This window comes from Dipodomys spectabilis, unplaced genomic scaffold, assembly GCF_019054845.1.
Source record: "Dipodomys spectabilis isolate Male_0828 unplaced genomic scaffold, ASM1905484v1 ptg000365l, whole genome shotgun sequence".
Taxonomy (NCBI): Eukaryota; Metazoa; Chordata; class Mammalia; order Rodentia; family Heteromyidae; genus Dipodomys; species Dipodomys spectabilis.
Genome location: NW_024871042.1, coordinates 14,922,088 through 14,942,919, shown reverse-complemented (window position 1 = coordinate 14,942,919; position 20,832 = coordinate 14,922,088).

Sequence of the window (20,832 nt, the reverse complement as noted above, 5' to 3'; positions counted from 1 at the left end):
ATATACAAAAAAAATAGGCCAGCTGGTACAGAAGGAAGGTGAATCACACCAACCTAGCCACTGTCTTCACTGAGGAGCTTCTACTTGTCACAATAAGAGGAGATATACATCACCCTTAAGAAAGATAGAGTCAGGGCAACTGCCTGAGAACACCATTCATTAACTCATAAATCCATTGGACATTTCACACTAAACTATATCATTTACCTAATCCTTTCAACTATATCAAGCACACGCACATGCACACACACACACACACACACACACACACACACACACACACACACACACATTTTCTGGAAGCCAATTTCATTCCAACAGATTCCCCTTATAACTCTCCAAAGGATTAGAAAGAATAAGGAAGGGCTGCTCCATGCAGAGCTGACCACTGGACAAATTTACTTGAAGTTGAAGAGCATGTTAAACAGAAAGCCAAAGTAGAGAAGGAGCACCACACACTTCTATTCTGTGGGATTATCTCTACCATTCACACACCTCCAAGAATGCCCATGGATTGTGTGGGTCTGAGAATTTAGTTGCATGTTCAACTCAAAGACAGCAAAAGCAGTGATGAAGATTCCAATCCTTGGTGCCAGACAAACATGGTGTTCAAATGGTGACCTAATCCATCAGTGATGACCCAGTACAGGGTTAGTCTAATACTACCAGCAATGGGTGGTAGCATAAGACTCCCCCTCTGTCAGATGGGATTACCAAACAAAGTTTAGGGAGGTTTGGTGTGATATCTATACATTGGTGAAGAAGTGCTTTCAGTCACTAGTAGCAGAGATAAAAATTAACAGTAATTTAAATATTTTTCCTAATTTAACATGGACATTGAAGATAGATTGATGAAGTCGGTATTACAGAGCCACGCTTCTTGAGGAACCTAGGCACCTTTGAATTTTGTTTTCCAACATCTTCAATGTAGAATTCTAGATTCAGGGTTTCTTCATTGTCACAAAATGTCTGTCAAAACTCCAGGCTGACTCTTGTTCATTTTTCAAACAGGAAAGAGAAAGGGAAGGAAAACTAAAGCAGCGCTGGACACTGAATCAGGCCTGTTTAAGTGACTTTCCCAGAAACCTTATCCAGTAGCATCCTCTTAAAGTCCAAACAGAGCTCTCCATAGACAGGCAAGGGAATGTGTATTAACTTGAAGACTTTGGGAGTTCTCCTAGGAAGAAAGGGAGAAAGAATGGATATTGATGCCTGTCATCTATGGCTTATACCTGTAATCCTAACTACTCAGGAGCTTGAAATCTGAGGACTGCAGTTTGAAACCATCTTGAGAGAAAGGTCAATGAGAATCTTATCTCCAATTAGCTACCAAATGCCAGAAGTGGTGCTGTGGTTCAAATGGTAGAACACTAGCCTTGAGTGTAAAAAAAACTAAGGGAGAGGGTCTTGAGTTCAATGCCCAGTACTGGAATTTAAAAAACAGATGGGGGAGGATATTGAGTAGACAAGGAGTGGTTTCTTCCATAGTTAGAAAATACTGAGTGCTATTACCCCAGTAAGTGCCCCTCCCAAAATTAAGTAGCTCTGTTAGAGAATAAAAATGATTCTCAGCCACGCTGTTAATAGGGCTGGTGTAAATGTCCACAAGTATTAGGGGAAGCAGTGGAGGGTGAGAGAAAGAGCAGAGGAAGGCAGATATTTTTCATAAGAGAATCAGAACATTCTTTCATTTTTATAAGTTTTGAGATGAGTCAAAAGTACCAAGAAGCATGATTTAGATTACAATAGATATACCCAGAGGCTGAAAACCTGAGAAGAATTATGATTCAGATATTTTATAGAAGAACTCCAGGTCAGGAGAGAAAAAGAAAAAAAAAAGGCTTCAGCAATTTATAGGAAACAAAGTGAAGTGAGGGAAATGAGAAAGAAATCGCACATTTATTTCATATAAATAACTCAATCAATTCTGGCTATATGAACAATTTCTATAAGAAATATACTAGAAGGATCTCTAGTTCACAGGTCACACAGGTTGGAAGGCTGAGAGATCAGACCTATAAGTCAAGCAAAGACCAAGACAGCTCTAGGAGATGGAGAAGCAGAAAGCACAGCATCCTTTCGCTGGTCTAGTCTAGGAAGCTCCCCTTTCTTCCTACTTTTGGAGGACTACTCCACCAGGGTACAGGGTTATTATAGTCAACAGACAATAGAGGTAATTGCTATTTAGTTGTCTAGTGGTCAGGTTTGATAAGTTGACAGGCACCAAGTTCAATGTGGCATCAAAATAAGACATCTTGTCTCCACCATTGATCCCTAAGACAATATTGTCCAGCAGGGAAGTTGGTATGTGATTAGTTAAGTCACAGTGTGATGTGTTAGATGCTACCATAGAAATATAGAATTATGGCAGTTTTTAGTTGTCAGAATAAGGTTATTCTCAGTAACTAATAAGCTCTCAAACTAACAACACTTAAATAGAAAAATGTCACTATCCTTACAATATTTCATCATAGACCAGATAGGACCAAAAGATGCTGGAGAACAGGCTGGTTTAAGAGAGACAAAATAACTCAAAAAACAATAAAATACTATTAGCCAAGATAATGAAAGGCCTCTAAAATGAAGCTATAAAACCTTGAAGAAAGAAATTGAGGAAGACACCAGAAGATGGAAAGACAGCTCATGCTCATGGATTGGCAGAATTAATATAATGAAAATAGATTCAATGCAAAACACATCAAAATCTCCATTGCATTTCTCAGAGAATTAAATAAATCAATCCAAAAGTTCATATGGAGGGGAAAAAAACCCAGAAGGTAAAAGCAATTCTAGCTAATGAGAGCACTGTTGGAACTATCACAAATACCACACTCCAAATTACACTTCAGTGCCATAGTAACACAAACAGCATGGTATTGTCACAAAAACAGAACTGATGAGCAACGGAACAGTGTAGAAGACCTGGGAATAAAATCACACATTTAGAGCAAGGTAAGTATTGACAAAGAAGCCAGAAGCTCCTTTGGAGAAAAGAAATGGTATCCACTTTCAAGAGAAAGTCTGAGCCACTTTTTACAAAGTAATTTTATGTCTGTGGATCCAATAATGTAAACAATAAAATGAAGCCTCATCTTTTAACTTCATTTTTCTAGCAATTTGTTATTATCATATTCAATGCAAATGTATACCATTAAAATAAACACTTCCTTCCACACATGGAGTTGGAATGCCTTCCCTTCTGGTGTCCATCATACCCCTTGATTGACAAGGCCCATTCCATCCTTAGCTCTCTTCTGTTGCTCCTAACCACTTCTGGCCCATGCAGCAGGAATTGGCTACCCTTGGGCTAAACCCACAAAGCAAATCATCTAGACAGTTGGGGAAAGAAGAGGGACAGAGGATTTGAGGTGATGTGAGGCAAAGGACATTCCAGGCTTGATGGAGGACAGGACAGAGGCCCCAGTACTTGTAGGATTGACACGGCTTAAATTCTGGGCCTTGGAGAGAAACGGGCTAAAACTGGGGCTAGCACAGTGGAGGCCTCCACAAAGGGGTGCAGAATGCTCAGGCCTGAGTTTTCTGGCTGTTCTCTTGGAAGTTGGACTATGGGAATATTCTGTGTAGGCAGCAGTTTCTCTCATGGGGTGGTATAGAGAGTCTTCACACATTTTGTAAACTCCAAGGCCCCTCCACTAAATTCTGCTCCTAGAGAATAACCCAACCTGGCCATGACTGCTCAAACAAATTTAAAGGACCTCAGGAAAATAACCAATTGCATCTCAAGGCCAGGACCAATGCTGTGGGTAACAGAGATGCTCAATGAGTATCTACTGTTGACTGGCTCTAAGGGCAGACATTTCACAAACATTAGTGCTCCCTGCCACGTGATGCTATCATCCAGGAGATGAGACAGTTGTTGAAAAGGTAAAAAGGTTAGAAGGGGAGCACAAGGGCTACTTAGGGGGCTAAGACCAGTAGGATTCAACATCATATGGGTAAAAAGACAGGGAGACCTGGTCTTAATCAACAACCCAGTGTGGTAGTACACAAATGTATTTCAAGCTATAGAAGATTTTAGTTAAGAGAATTGAGGTCCAGGCTACCCTAGGCAAAAATATGAGATCCTATCTAAACAAAATAGCATTCAAAGCAAAAGAGGTTGAGAACATGGCTCAAGCAGGAGAGTGCAGGCACAACACTCTGAGTTCAAAACCAAGTAAAACAAGAGAGAGAAAAATTGTAATAGCCCAAGCTGAGCAAGAGCTATTGCAGAGAAGGAATCAAACCCTGTGGAAGCCTGAACATGAACCAAACAGCAGGAAAACTGAGTCTTCTGAGAGATTGCATCTCAGCCAGACTCACAAGATCAGGTAGAGTTGATAGGTAAAGAAAAAGGGGAAGGAATTGGTGTGTGCCAATGAAGAAGGCTAACTGGAGCTTCTTCAACATAAATGAGTGGCTGCTTAGTGTGGCAAGAATAGAGGCTGAGCTAACACTGTGTCCAGGGCCTCAAAATGAACTGATTTGAAATTAAATGATGTCTTCAAGTCAAGGTGACAAGACTTGACCTGTATCAACTTTGGTTTTGGGAGATGAAATTTAGTGGCAAATTAATCATGGAAGTGGGCAATGAAAACTGGAACCAGACAGACCAGTTCTGGAGACTTTTTGCCAATATGAACTAAGAAAAGCTAAGACCGATGCTAGGCATAGACTGTTCCCACTTGGGGAAGGAAGAAAGCAGGAGGAGCCAAGGAAGACTAGGCTTTCTGACCTGGGGAGATTTGAGTGGATAATGAAATTGTCAATACAGATTTTAAAGTGATGAGTTAATAGCGCACTAGGTATGATATTATAATGTCTAGTTAATATAGTTTCGGGCCAATCTGGAACAAGTAGGGGGACTTATAAATGGATTTATCCAAAAGATGCTTGAAAATAGGTCACTGGATTTTCACTGAAAAGAGAGTGAGGAAACATCAGAACAGAGATTCATAAATGATTGATGACATCTGGGTCAAGACCTAAGGAAGTCCCTGAGTTTAAGGGAGAAATGTTAAAGGGTACAGAAAAAATATCTTTTTATTTCTTTTGATTCTCTTTAAGGCTAATTTCATAAAGATGATTTGTTCATAGTCCAGCATGGGTCATATAAGTGCTTTGTATTATTATTTGAACGCAAGGCTCTGATTATTTATTATTATTATTTTTGTCAGTCATGGGGCCTGAATTCTGGGCCTGAGTGCTGTCACTCAGATCTTCAGATCAAGGCTAGCACTCTACCACTTGAACCACAGTGCCACTTCCAACTTTTTCTGCTGATATGGTGTTGAGGAATCGAACCCAGGGCCTCATGAATGCAAGGCAAGCGCTCTACCACTGAGCCACCTTCCCAGCCACAATTTTAACCTCAAATTCTGAATGAATAGTCCACTTCCTCAATCTCTGCTTTTACAGAACCTGAGTTCACGCTATCCTCTTCACTCTGGCCTCTGGCTATCACCTCCACCTGGCGTAGCCTTAGCTGAAGTCCTAAGACTTCTAAAGGCCTCCAGTTGTAAAGTTTGGCACATAATTTTATGTTTCCTCTGAGGAACATCAGGTTTGTTGCTTCTTCTTCTTTTTTTTTTTTTTTTTTTAAAGAATTTGAGGTTGAAATTAAGGCAAGAACTAAGCTGGAGGCTTAAGTCATCTGCAATTTAATACTTCAACTTGATCTTGGTTTTGAGAATGAGAATGCCTTACACATGTTTGTAGTGATAGGAAAGAGCCCAGTAATAAAAGAGAAGATAGCCAGGAATGGGTGGCTCATGCCTGTTATCCTAGCTACTCAGGAGGCTGAGATATGAGGATCACAGTTCAAAGCTAGTCTGGCCAGGAAGACCTATGGGACTCTTATCTCCAACTGACCATCAAAAAGCTGAAGGTGGAGCTGTGGCTGAAAGGTAGAGTGTTAACTTTGAGCACAAAAGGCCAGGGACATTGCCCAGGTCCTGTGTTCAAGCCCCAGTACTGGCACAAATGAATGCATAAATGAATGAATGAGAAAAGACAAACTCTTCAGAAGAGGATTCTGGGTCTTGTACTAAATGAGGACACTGGTGGTCTTAGAGTGAGGGAAAGGTGGCAGCCTTGTCTCAGAGGAGTGACCAAAGAGAAACTGTCTTGAAAGGATGTCAAGAGTACGTCAAAGTGTGGTCCCAGGAGCAGGATATCTTTCTGTCAATACCTGATTCCCCTTAACCTTCAGCCAGATGTTGAGGGTTTTCCTGGATCAGCATCTCTCAGAACCAGCATCTTTGGGACCAGTATCTCCAGGGGTAGCATCTCTGGGACCAGTATTTCTAGAGTTAGTATCTCCATGACTAGTATCTCTAGGATCAGTATCTCTGGGACCACCATCTCTGGAAGGTGTGCTCAGGACTTGTCTTTGAAACTGGCACCCCAGGTGCCACTATAGGAGAATGATATGACATCTGCAAAGACTACTTCCAAGGCCAAGTGTCTTGCATTCAACCCTTACAGATATACCATCTTAGAAAATTCATTAAAAAAATGTTATGCCTCAGTTTCCTCCTCTGAAAAATGGAGATGAACATGCCTATATAGAAGGGTACTGTGGGGAGTAAGTGAACAAACACATGAAATGTGTTCAATGTCTTTTATTGTAACAGTTCTTAGTCTATATTATGCTCACAAAGCAGGTGCTGAAACTTAATGAACTCCACTGTTGAAACTCTAAGATGCAGACAGAGTTGGTATGAGAGAGGGCCCTGTCTTAGCTCAGGTGATTTGGTATGAGTGACTACAAAACCATGCTTCCAGATACTTCTGAAGGACTGGGCCCACCAGGCTGGCTGTGCCCACATTCCCACCGCTGCCAACACATGGGAGGGTCAGAAGACCATAGGAGAGCGAACATAGGTTGGTTTCAAACTTGACATGAGAAAAAAATATGAGCAGTAAAATTTCAAACAGGTTTAGGAAACCAAATGTTTCTCTTTTTTTCCCCCCAAAGGGGCACTGCTTCTACAATTTCAACCTGAGTCCTTAGCACAAAGTATGCTTATTTCCATAAATGAAAATAATGGAAAAAATGATTGAAGGTGAAATTAGGAAATTAGATTCCTCCTGGCATTTCTGTGTAAAGGCAGATAATTGGAACAGAGAAACTGAATGTCTGGCCTGCAGTGTACCATGGAAATGAGTCTTTCATATTTCAATTGTCTTCTCTGGGCAGCTTTTAGTTAACCTTCTGTGATTGTTGGCTTTCATTGTGTGAGGTGCCCTTCCTGGCCATCCTGGGGATATCTAGGGCCCTTCTACCAAGGAAAACCTGTGACCTACAGGCTCATCTTCCATTCTCCTTTACCACAGAGCAGGTTCTTATGAAATTATCAAAGCTCTCTCTAGTTTTTACTTAAAACATTTGTTTTTTACTGCTTAAATGGCTCCTAGGCCAGCCATTTGAGGTTGCAAATCGGTTCTCTGAAGCCATGTGGCCACAGAGGTACATTTAAAAGAAATTTGTCCTGTATAGTTTTTTTTTTTTTTCACTATTCTAAGTAGTTGCTAGGCCTTCCCCCAAACCATTAATTGGGAGAGTTCATTATAAATTGGTGCTTCAGGCTTTTTAAGACAGACAGGGTCATGCCCATAATCCTGCATGATTACCATGACCGGGAGCCAAGAAGAGGCTGCTCCCTTTGTCTAAGCAAAGGTATTCTTTGCATTTTCTACTGGATGCCTGGGTATTCTCATCTGAAAATGAGTTTTTTAAGTTTGAGAAAAATGTGTAACTTATGCGGCTCTTGCGTTTGTAATCCTTGCTGTGAACTTTGCAGAAAATCATAGACACAGAAGTTTCTGGAAGGCAGAGGAGATTGTAGGGTCCTCAGCATCTCTTTACCTGAAAGAGGCCATTTAAGATCTATAGAGGACAGGATTGCTCTGCTGGGGAAAATAAACGGAAGGCCAAATCAAACCTTGGAAACCTAGGAGGTTACTTCCTGATTATTTTCTCTTGTCCTGTGGATGCAGCAGTAACTTCCTTAGGAACCCTCAAACTATTCTGGATGTGTTTAAGAGGAAGTAAATGAGAAACTCAAAATAAGATGGTGCTGCTGAAAAACTTGTAATTGAGACAGTCCTGTGGGGTCAGTCAGATGAAACACCATAACTGACTCCATGTGTATGGTCCCAAGGAAACCACGGTTGAAAATCTGCACCTGCATAGGAGCCATAGCGTTCACTACTATACTGAGGATGCTAGATCCATTCCCCATGATGCCACCCAACAACATCCCCCCAATGACACATCTTTCAACAGATCTTCATTTCGTCACTTAAATTAAGCACATAAACGCTTACCTTGCTTTTGGCCACCATTGGCTTTTGGGAAAGCAGAGTTTTACAAAGTGAAGGTCAGGGAAAGACACACAAATTTAAGCACAGCCAAAGATAAGGTGAGATTGAGGGCTTCTTTGTATCAGCTGTGTTGCATAACACACTCAAGAGACTTTAAAAGTTTTGTTTCTGAAACTTCTTCTGATTTATTTACTGTATAATTATAGTCATCACTGTAACTTTTATCATGCGTTGACAAATCAACCAACAAAGCAGGCTTACAGCAGTTCCCTATGTCACTGAGCAATGCCCCACTTTACTGAGCTGGCTATTTTCCACTGGTCTCCCCACAGCCACCAGTCGGTACTCAAGCAGATTCATCCAATGAGAGGCCTTGGCAGGAACTGAGATGGAGACAGAGGAGAGGGAGATTGAATGCTGTGTAGCACGCTGCCCACTGTCTTTCTCCAGGTGCCCCTGCAGCTTGCACCAGAAAGCCCTGTCCAGGCAGCTTTGTCCTCTACATCACACTAACAAGTAGTGAAATAACAAAAGAGCTACTTTGACTATTGCCACCACATGAGTGCTACTCCCCCTTGGGTGATTTCCCTAGCACTAACTGGCACAGTTGGGAATAATCCATTGCTCAAATGAAATCATTCTGATTTAAGGTGGCACAGACTTTCTGCCAAGATCCTGACAGTAAAATCACCTACTCCATAGCAAACACTATTAGCAGTATGTTTAAAAATAGGCCTAGCCAGACACCAGTGACGTATGCCTGTAACTCTACTGTCATTCTAAGTAGGAGACCTGAAGAATCACTGTTTGATGTCAGCCTGGACAGAAAAGTCTGTAAGAGTTTTATCTCTTGTTAGTAATCAAAATGTCAGACTGGAGGTATTGCTCATGTGGTAGAGCATCAATCATGAGCAAGAAAGCCAAACATAAGTGAGAGGTCCTGAGTTCAAAAGAACAAAGATCCCTATTGGTTATGTATGGTATGCTAAGCAGTGCACAGTCGGCTATAACTGGTAGAATAATATGTTCAACAAAACATCACTTGTCGCTGAATGGTTTGTTTTTTATAAGTAATAATAATAACCAATATAAACTTGTGTGTGATATTACCCAGAAATGATGGGAAAGCCATGCTCCTGCCCACAGGACAGCTCTGGGAACACTGAGTGCTTCCCTGTCCCAACCATGGAGCTCATGTATCATTTCCAACAAGAAACCATAGCTACAAAACTGAAGGAATGGGATGGCTATGTGTGAGGAGAGGGAGAGCTTGTCAGTGAAAGAAGAGCAGAGTAGCCTTTCCTCTGAAGAACCACAGGCCACATGTGGCTCTTGAGCAGTTGAAATGTGATTGGCCCAACTGACACATGTTGGCAGAAAAAATGCATGCTAGGTTTAGAAAAGCTGTTGTGAGGGGGGAAAATAAAATACCTTACTAATACTTTCAATACGGATCACATATTGCTATCATACATTTTAATAGATTAGATTGCACATAATATGATCAATGTCTTTGGGAAAGTAAGAGCAAATAAGAATGAGCTGTTTGGTTTCCCCTATAAGCTTGGGGGCTTTGTTGAATAGTGGTAGGGCAGCACATGGCTGGCAAGCAGTCTCCTTGGAGCCACAACAGTGATGTGACCCATATGAAATTCTTTAGTACGATGTACTCAGAGATCATCTGTAGTCTAAAGTCAGGCAGGGCTACCTGTCCTCTGAGATGTACCTGTTTCCAACATTGTAAGATACATCCCCATAGATAAGGACGTTGTATATTTCTTTTGCAGTTCACTTGTATTTCCTGCTTGCTTTATATAATTCCTTGGGTTTCCCAAAATTCAGGATGGGTCAATGTCTCCTTTTCCTGGATAGTTTCCTGTGGCCTGTCCTACAGAATATCCAAATGTAACAGATTTTACTAAAAGTAGAAGAATACAAGGAAATCTTTTACTCCAAGGCACTGGGAATTTCTTACCGGCCACTTGTCCTAATAATCATAGAGGCCTCTTTTCACTCCCCAGTTTATGGCCAGGCTGACTTGCACAGCCGTTTTCCTATTTAGCTTTCTCATATAGGTGGGATGTCAGGCTGACGCAGATTGAAATAGGATCTGGTGAACTTCTTACCTTGGCTGGTCTCAGGCCATGATCCTCTGGACTTCTTACCTCCCAAGTATCTGAGATTATAAGTATGACCCAGGATGCCCAGCTTCCTGAACTTCTTAATAATCAGGGTACTTTGGTCACCTACTTTATCAGCAATATCTTTTCTGTCATTTCTTGGGTCTCATCTTCTACACCTGAAGGAATCTGTGAAGTTGTTCCTGAGAAAAGGCAATTTTCCCCAGAACATTACTAGAATTTATAACTTCTAATTGGCCTTTCTCTGGCTGTGTCTCAAACTCCTTATGTGCAGAAGGTATGCATGAGTCTATCATGAATATTAAATATAAGAACATGTATAAAAACAAATGTAGTAAGCTTTAATAAGTTATAACCAATATTTTTCTTAAGAGGAACTCTGAGGTTTGGTAGTAAGATAATAGAAATTTTCCTCTTTTCACAGTAATGCTTCTTTCAGGAAGTCTAGAGTATATTCCAGGTTCCCTCTTTTCTCCATTCTGGTACATGGCCAACACCAGAGAGTGTCACCTACCAAAGGTTTTGAGAAATCCAATCTTCCCACAGTATCCATTTATGTTCCTGTGACTGCAGAACCCACTGCCCTACATTGGTCACTTAAAACAACACAGATTCTTCTCTCCTAGTTAAAAAATCTAGAATCAGTTTCACTGGGCCAAAATCAAACTGTCAGCAGGTCTGTGCCCTTTGGAGGGACTAAGGAAGAATCTGACACCCTGACTTTTCCAACTTCAAGAGCTCTCAGCCTTTGGATTTCAGAGTCAGCAATGTTTTCCTGCCTCTGCTATCCGGTCTTCTACATCCCTCTCATGAGGGAGCATATAGGTAAAGAGCATTTAGGCAGACAGATGATCCAGGGTACTTTCCCTATCTCCAGATTTCTATCGTAACCATATCTACAAAGTCTCTTTGTCATAGTGGAAACATACACAAATTTTCAGGTAGGACATGGATATTATTGGTGGTAATTATCCAGCCTATTCTATGTTAAGCCTTGCTAAGATGAAGTATCTCAATCCATGACTCTGTCCTTGAGGGCAGGGAAGAGTAGTCTGTGACTTTCTCCATCCATATAAGCTCATTGGATCGATGTGCACCTAATCCCTGGCTTGTAGTATATCACTCTGAGTGGAAGATTTTAAAGTTCATTCATTCAGCTACCCATCTATCCATTCAGTCATTCATCATCCATTAGCACACACTTTGTTGAAATCATATTCTATGCCAACCATCATTTTAGAAGTGAAGCAAAGTATGTTCCCTGCTCTTAGGGGAATTATGATTCATGGTGGTGTCAGGTGGTAGGTGCAGTGACCAGAGAAGTAAGCCAAGAAATAGTGTGCTTTGGGTGCTGCTATAGTGGAGAAGTGACATACTCTTGAAGAAGGGTGGTGGTGAGCTGATAAGGTGATTTAGCACAGGGAGAGACACTCTGGATGTTCCAGGAAGAGATGAACTTTCCCATGCAAAAAGGACCAAGATAAGTATGGGACAACTTGGTGGCTCTGGTTAAACTTTTCTTGCTGGCTGACTTAAAAAACCAGAGTTATAAAATGCAGATATCTTGGTTCCACCCAAGAGATTCTGTTTCAGTTGATGTGACGTGTGATCTGGCACCAGGATTTTCAGAGCTTCTGGGATAGTGTAAGCAGTTTCGGGAACCACTGGCAAAAATTCCAGTAAAGACCCAAACTAGTGTCCAGGGAAAATGCAGCAGAGAGTATAGGCAGGAATCAGGGGGTGGAGTTGTATGTGTATCCTTCTAAGTAATAGTCACTGTGAGCAGGTTTCTGTGGTGGAGACCTCCAGCATCCTCCCTTTCAGCTTTTTTTGGAGATGACTCCAGCATTTTCTCATTTAGATTCAATAACTGTTTCATTTGTCACATTTACCTCCTGGGTATGCTGGCTTCTCCTGCAATTTATTTTTTAAAAAAAGCAAAAAGCCCAAAATACTAAGGACTTCACATGTTTATGTGGATGCTAGCTGTTGGAGCAGTTGATCCATGTGTATAGCAGCCCTATGCCTATCAAGTTCCTAACCACATGGTGCCAGCTATGTTGTTATTCTCTGGGGACTACCTTCTGTGGTAGAAACACCAGAGTGCTGGTAAAATACTAACTACATGAAAGATAAAAATCCTTAAGTGCCTGGCACACTGCGAGTCTTAAGAAATAGTTAACCTGTTTGTTGTCATTTGAACTTGCTACTTAAAGAACATCAGGGGATATGATATAAAACAAACAAACAAGCAAAACCTAACAACAACACTGGTATGAAAGATTTATGGCCCTCTATTTCTCTATTGTATTTGTTTCTAAGCAGCTGATATCCCAAGCTAGCCCTAGGAAACCAATCTTCTTATATTCACACCTCACTCTTACTTTTTGTCAGGAAACCAGGACTGGCCCTGGGGTTCATATGACTATAGAATGTGGCAGACATTGTACTGCACTCCAGCTGGATAAAGAAGAGTCTTGGAGCTTTCACCTGAGATTCTTGTGAGGTCAGTCTGGGTTTTGTGCCCTTGAGATGGCCATACTGTGAGGAAGCCCAACTTACCCACATGGAGAGGCAGCAGGTAGAGATAGATCCTGGCCAGGCCCTGCCCTCCAGCCATACAGGCTGACAGGCCTGGCATGTAAGAGAGGAGGCCCCCTTACACAGTTTTTACATGTGAGCTTTCAGAAAGCTCCGGCTTAAGCATTCTTTTTAGTGACCACAAATCTATAAGCAAGATGGGCCTAACTATGACTAGTTAACATACTGACTCCCTTAAGAAAAACAAATGAGCTTCAAACCATTAAGTTTAGAAATAATTTTATAATATAGCAATAGAAATGTAGCTATAAACAAAAACCATACTTCAAAGACCTCATCTTTACTTTTTTGTGTGTGCTGGGGCTTGAATTCAGGACCTTGTGTTTGCTAGGCAGGTACTCTACCATCTGAACCACATAAGCAGTCCTTTCTGCTTTATTTTTTAGACAAGTTCTAGCTAACTTCTTGCTTCAAGCCAGTCTCAAATCATGACCTATGTCCATCTCCTGAGCAGCTAGGATTACAGATGTGAATCACCTTGGCCAAGCCCTCATCATATTTTTGCAGTATCTCTGCAAGGAGGACTAGAGACAGTTCTTAGCAGTTGAACTTCTTCAGTCATAGGTAGGTTTCCTCAGAGTGAGTACTGAAGAGTCTCTGGTGGAGGCTGCAGGAGTGTTTTACCTTCCATTTCTTCTATATTCAAAAGTAAATCACAGAGCCAACCCAGATTCCCTGGGGGTAGAACAAGACCAAGGAGTTCATGAATTTGGGAGGACCAGGTCATCAGGGCCATATTTGGAGACCAGCTGCTTCAAGGGAAGATAAATTAGAGTGCACCTGTCATGCTGTGTAGAACTATCTTCTCAACTCACTATTGAATTGTTTGTTTAGCAGTCAAAGTATTCCATCTATTCTACTCAGCAAAATCTGTTCACATGGAGACAGGGAGATCTGCCAACCCAGTAGACTAAAGAACCAAGCCTTCAACTTCCTAGGCCTGCAGAATCCAGACTCACAGAACCCATTTTGTTTGCTTGAACTCTGGTTAACTGCAATCCTGCAACATTCTGACAATATTCAGGAAAACTAAGTCTTCAAGAGTAGGCTCTCCAGGACTGTTTCTTCTACTACAATTGTTCATAAAGTAAACAAAAGGTCGGGAATCAAACCAAGTATCCGTACTTCTGTTTTGCCTTCTGCAAATAGGAGGTGATATGTTTGTAATTTTATTAGTGAAGCTATACAACTGTAGAAATCTGTGCTTACCAGAAATATTTCATAGAAGACACAATCTCTACACCTATTTGTCTGGGTTAGGATTACAATTACCACTCCCAACACACCCTCCTTGGGTAGAGAGAATATTAAGATGGTTCAGATAAAAAAACTTCTGTTGTTTGGCTTTTTTTAGTGTAGTTGTATATTTATAGGAAAGCAGATGTGCTTTGAGTGGGAAGTTCCCATATTCCTTCTCTCCATACCCCACCAACACCAGCCCTATGATGAATAACTTGCATGGTGTGGTAGCTGGGTTACAATTATGAACCCTATTGATGATGTCTTTTGTATTAACTGAAACCTGAGTTTATATTAGGACTGATCTGTTCTACTGTACCAACTATAGGTTTTAACCAATATCTAATGTTATGGATTCACAAAGTACCTTGTCATGTAGAATATTTCACCCCTAAAATGCCTCTGGGCCAACTGGCACATTTATTTTGTATATTTTATTGTGTCAGAAATGAGGGTTTCCATGTTTCACGGAAACATGGAAACATTATATTAGCTACAACTAATATAATGTCATCTTTCTTCTCCTCCCTCCTTTAAAAAAATATATAACCTCCCTCCTTCTTTCCCCCCTTCTTCCCTTCCTCCCACCTTCTCTCCTTCTTTCCTCCCTCCCTCTTTCCCTCCTTCTGTTGTTTCTCCCACACTTCCTTATTCTCTCTCTCAGTCTTTCCCCTCTTCTTCTCCTTTGCTCCCTTCCTCCCTCTCTCCCTCCCTCCCTTCCTTCCTCCCTTCCTCTCTCCCTCCCTTCCTCCCTCCCTCCCTCCCTCCCTCCCTCCCTCCCTCCCTTCTTTCCTTCCTTCCTTCCTTCCTTCCTTCCTTCCTTCCTTCCTTCCTTCCTTCCTTCCTTCCTTCCATCCTTCCTTCCTTCCTAGTATGGAATGTAAATATATGTGAATGGATAGTAAAACTGTAGTTCTAAACCCCAGGCCCAAATTCCAGAAGTTCCATGTACCAGCATTTGCCCCTATATTCCAAATAGAGCAACATAATGAAGGGCAAAGGAGATTTAGTACATGGCAAGCATGGAAAGACATCTTGAGTCTTCTTCAGCTCTCTTCAGAGATATAGACATTGGCCTTGGGTTAAAGAGAGAGGATTAAGGGCAGGGGGTAAGGAGGTATGCATAGTTAAAACAGTCTCAAGTCACAAGTGTGTTCAGAGGTGGTCAGAGAGGATGATAATCTGATAGTCCTTTGTCTCAGGACTGCTCAAGTAGGGACTTATAATGCTTGCCAGGTGATATGGGCCCTTTCTGGATCCCCAGGTGGCTGCAAACTGATTTTAGGAGAGAAAGAATCAAGACAAATGATGTGGGTATAAAATAGAGGAGTCTGGAATGCCTAGCTTTTATCCATCTCTTAATTAATTTATGAGCCCATGTCAGTGGTCAGTATTTCTCAGTAGCAGTTTTAAGACACCCCTGCAATACAGTAGCATGAGGTACAATGGATGGTATCTTGGCATCAAGGAAAAACTGTAGATCAGGATGGTTATGAGGTCTGATTTTTCTTTTTTTTTTTTTTTGGGGTCCGGTCGTGGGGTCTGAACTCTGGGCCTGGGCACTGTCCCTCAGCTCTTCAGCTCAAGGCTAGCGCTCTACCACTTGAGCCACAGCCCCACTTCCGGCTTTTCTTTTCTGCTTATGTGGTGCTGAGGAATCGAACCCAGGGCCTCAGGCATGCAAGGCAAGCACTCTACCACTGAGCCACCTTCCCAGCCCCGAGGTCTGATTTTTCTAACCCTCTGTTGTAGCTAAAAAGGCCCACTCCATTCTCCAGCTGGGGAGATGGGACTACTTTATTTGGCATGGGCACTCACCATTTTCTTTAGAAATGGAATTCACTGATGGTTGAGTGGCATGCAACGTCTCCTCTCTTTTCTCCATGACAGCCCTTCTCCTCCATCTTTCTCTGCTTTGCTTTCCACCCCAGAGGCTGCCTGTCTGGATGAGATCAGCAATGCCACGGCCTTGGCTGATCTTTGATGATATCATCTGATTTACTTACCGTAACAGTTTTAAAAATCACATTTCTACTCCATTTTCAAGCTATGTCTCTTGTGCTGGAAACCAATGGGTCTCTTTTGTATTCTTAGTTACTTATAGCCGCCAAGACCTGGAAGAAAAGTCCATGAGATTCCATCTCCAGTTAATCAGCACAAAGCCCAGCTCACGTGGTAGAGCACTAGCTGTGAGCATGCAGAACCAGAGGAAAAGCCCTGAAGTTCAAGCCTGCCACCAGCAAAGCAAAAAAAAAAAAAACAAGTATGTCTCTCATGTTTTATTGAATGTGGTGAAGATATGTCTTTAGCAAGACCAATGCCTTTGTAGACTTACAGTACTGGCACATGGTAGAATATTACAAGTATAATAGTATTCACCCAGCTAACACACACACACACACACACACACACACACACACACACACACACACACACACACACACACACACACACACGACCAAATGGGTAAATTGGGTACTGGTGACAGGCCTATAATCCTACTCAGGAGTCTGAGATTTGAGGATCAAAGTTTGAAGCCATCCCAGGAAGAAAAGTCCATGAGACTCTTATCTCTAACTAACCACCAAAAGCTGAAAGTAGAGGTGTGCTCAAGTGGTAGAGCAGGCAACCATAAGTGAAAAACTCATTTGAAAGAGTGTGGCCCTAAGTGAAAACCTCAGTACTAGTACAAAATAACAACCACAACAATGATAATGGATGTGTTATCATTTATTATGTACCTCTGTGTCCTATTCCATATCAGCATGTGCTGATTCCTTTACCTCAGACAACTCCACAGAGTAAGACTATGGGTTTTCATTATTTCTCTGATCACTGAGACTTAGCAAGGGTTAGAAACTTGCTCAAAGTCTGCTTTAGATAGAGCACAGATTCCAAACATGGTTTGTCTGAGCCCCCATAGTTAAACAGGGCAATATTCCATGCTTCTTTTACTGGCAACAAATAAGCCATTTGTAAGTAGAGATGTGCTAGTTTATCTAGGTAGATAATTTTTGCCAGAGTTCAGGGTATGGACTCAAACCAAAAGGCAAATAGACAAGACCTTTGTGCATTAGGGACTTCAAGGGATTGGGAAGCTCGTTTTATAATAAATTCTTTTCTCTATTAAATTATAGATAATTCATGTCTGTGTCAAATTCTTGATAAATTGTGATTTTTCAGAAAAGTTGTGGCATAACTCATAACTATAGCTAAAAGCAAATGTTTTAATCATTATTTAGTTTGGTCCATCTAAATGCTGTGTTTTCACAAATTATATCTGAAGACCACAACATGTTTCTTCTTTGCTCCACTTGGGAAATATCTTCTTGGGAGTAAGGTGTTAGGAAAAGTTATGTATTCTGACTTTAGTTTAAAATAGGAAAGCTTAGCCACATAGCACAAAGTTCAATTGCATTTGAGATTTGAAGATGGAGGTTGTTTCAAAGTCTTAGAGAAATAAAAGCATATGTAAGTTATCTTCTGTTCTGAAAAAAGAAAAGGAAGGAAGGAGAGAGAGAAGGAAAGAAAGAAAGAAAAGAAAGAAAGAAAGACGGACAAAAAGAAAGTAAGAAAGAAAGATAGAAAGAAAGAAGGAAGGAAAAAAGAAAGAAAGAAAGAAAGAAAGAAAGAAAGAAAGAAAGAAAGAAAGAAAGAAAGAAAGAAAGAAAGAAAGAAAGAAAGAAAGAAAGAAAGAAAGAAAAGAAAGAAGAAAGGAAAGAAGAGCATATACTTTTTTTGTCAGTCCTGGGGCTTAAACTCAGGGCTTCTTTGTGGTCAAAGATAGCACTCTACCACCGTGAGTAGCAAGGATTATAGGCATGAGCCACTGGCACCCAGCTAGAAAACATCTACACTTTGTGGATTAAAACAACAGACAATTCATGGTTCTATGAATTGGAAGTGTGGATTGGGCTCAGCTGAACATCCCTGCTGGTCTCTGCTAGTGTGTTTGTATGCGTATCTATGAGCTGATGAGATGGCTGGGACTGGCTGGGGGCTAGCTGGGTTTTTGATGGCCTTTGCTTAGATGGCTGGAATAGACAGTAGCTGCTCTTCATACAGTCTCTTCTCCCAGGCTGTGTTTGGCTTGTTCTCATGGTGGTTACAGACGTAAACAAAGAGTAAGCTCTAATTGGGTGAGCACATTTCAGGTGTAGATTGACTGACAGCTGCTGCTGCCCTCTTGACCAAAGTCAGTCCCAGAGCCAAGTGGGACTTGATTATTCTGTGATGTGGCTAGAAGGCCAAGGCTATAATCTATCACTGGATGTAAATTCAAAGATACATAATTTTGAAATGAAATGCTGTTAGAGATAAGAAATCTTAAAGAAGCTTTGATCGTACAAACCTACATAATTAGAAAATTCATTAATTAATGTTTAAAATTATTTGATATTCTAAATATTTTGAAAGCAAGTTAAGTAAGAAAACCAAGGTTTCTCTCTAAGGAACCATCTGAATTCTGAAGAGTAAGTGCAAATTTTAGATCATCATTATCAAGAATAAATGAAGCCTGGCACTAGTGGCTTGTGCTTATAATCCTATTTCCTCAGAAGGCTGAGATATGAAGGATTTAAGGTTCTAAACCAGCTCAGATAGAAAAAAATCTTCAATTCTTCTAATCTTCAATTAACCAGTAAAATGCTGGACTAGAGGCATGGATCAAGTAAGAGCATCAACAAGCAAGCCAAATGAGAGTGCAAGTCCATAAGTTCAAGACCTAATATGGGCACAAACACACACAAACATAGATAAAAAATAAACATAAGATAAATTGGTGAGAATAGTGTTTAAAAGCTTAAGGAATATATTGAGGTTTTGCACTATGACAAACAAGAACACTGAAAGACTTTGTGTTGCTCTATTTCCACATGCAACAACTGGCCAAATTGTAGTTAAATATAGATATGTTAGTAGATAGATAGGAAAGGCAGATTTGCTCCGTTCCTGACATGTTTGCATCTTCTGTTTTAAAAACATTATGATTATAAAGGTGATGTACAGAGGGGTTACAATTAGATAAGTCAGATAAGGAGTGCATTTTTTTATTGTGAAAATACTGTACAGACAGGTTACAATTACATGGGCAAGATAATGAGTACATTTCTTATCAAGCATTGTTGCCTCCTCCTTTGTTTCCCCTTCCCATCCCTTCCCACCCCCCCCCCCCCCACACCTCACCGGACCCCTGCCTCCCTCACCCCTGGCCAAAGTTGTAAAGTTCGTTTTCGACATAACGACTTGTACATCTCATTGTTGCAATGATTTGTTTTTGCCCTTCCCTTCCACAAATTATACCAACATCAAATACAGTAAGAGCAGGGGTTATACCATGGGGGAGGGACATACAAAGCAACATAGAAATCATCTTATAAATATGTTAGAAACCATCACATGAAAGAAAAAAAACATTTGAATATTTATCTTGGGGTTCATTTCACCTAACATCAACTTATCTGGCCTTTTCTGCTTGTCTCAGACATATACTACTTATTGCAAAAAAGGGAAACCATGGGACCTATGTTTCTTTGGGCCTAGCTTATTTCACTTAATATAATTTTTTCCCAGTCTTTCCATTTCCTAACAAATGGGGCAATGTCATTCTTTCTGATGGAGGCATAGAATTCCACTGTGTATAGATACCACATTTTCTTGATCCATTCATCTACTGAGGGGCATCTGGGTTGCTTCCATATCTTAGCTATGGTAAATAATGCTGCAATAAACATAGTTGTGCTGGTAAAGATTTCCTTTGGATCCTGACTTAAATAATTTTTGGGGGGGGAGGGAAAGGTGAGAAGTAGGGAGGATGGAGAGAGAACTACTGGATTTGAACTCAAAAATTTGTGCACAATAAGCAGGAGCTCTGTTGATGAGCTCTATCTCCAACCAGTGAATAAACTAATTTTGAAAAAAAATGATTCAACTTGAGAAAATTGGATATTAGACAATGTTAACAAAGTATATCATCAATCCTCTTTAGGTATAATAATGCTTTTTTAGTTATTTTTTAAAATAGATTTTTATCTACAAGAAAATTTACATGTAAAATTAAATGACTAAAAAATTGCTTTAAAATAGTACAGAAAAGAAATGAGGGATAAACAACAAAAATCTTTAATTAAACCTGAGTGATGGTACATGGAGAAACTATGTTTCTGCTCTGGGGTTCCTGCTGTGGGTCCTCCTGAGGTTCATATCTTGTTACCTAATACCCATGGTGATTATCTTAAAAGGTGAGGCTTTTGGCAGGTGATTGGGTCACAGTATTAAGTGGAAAGACAGAAATATGGGGAAGGCAAACGTAAATAGTGATAAAGAAATCAAATATCAGAGTAGAGAAACCTAAAAGAGGGTAAAGAAGTTTCCTAGAAATTGACTGAGGAGCAGACTTAGTAATTGTGTCCACACTTGGCCTACCGACCTAATGACTGTGAAATGCTCAAGATACTTGCTCAGCAGGGTGCTGGTGGCTTATGCCTGCCATCCTAGCTACACAGGAGGCTGCTGTCTGAAGATC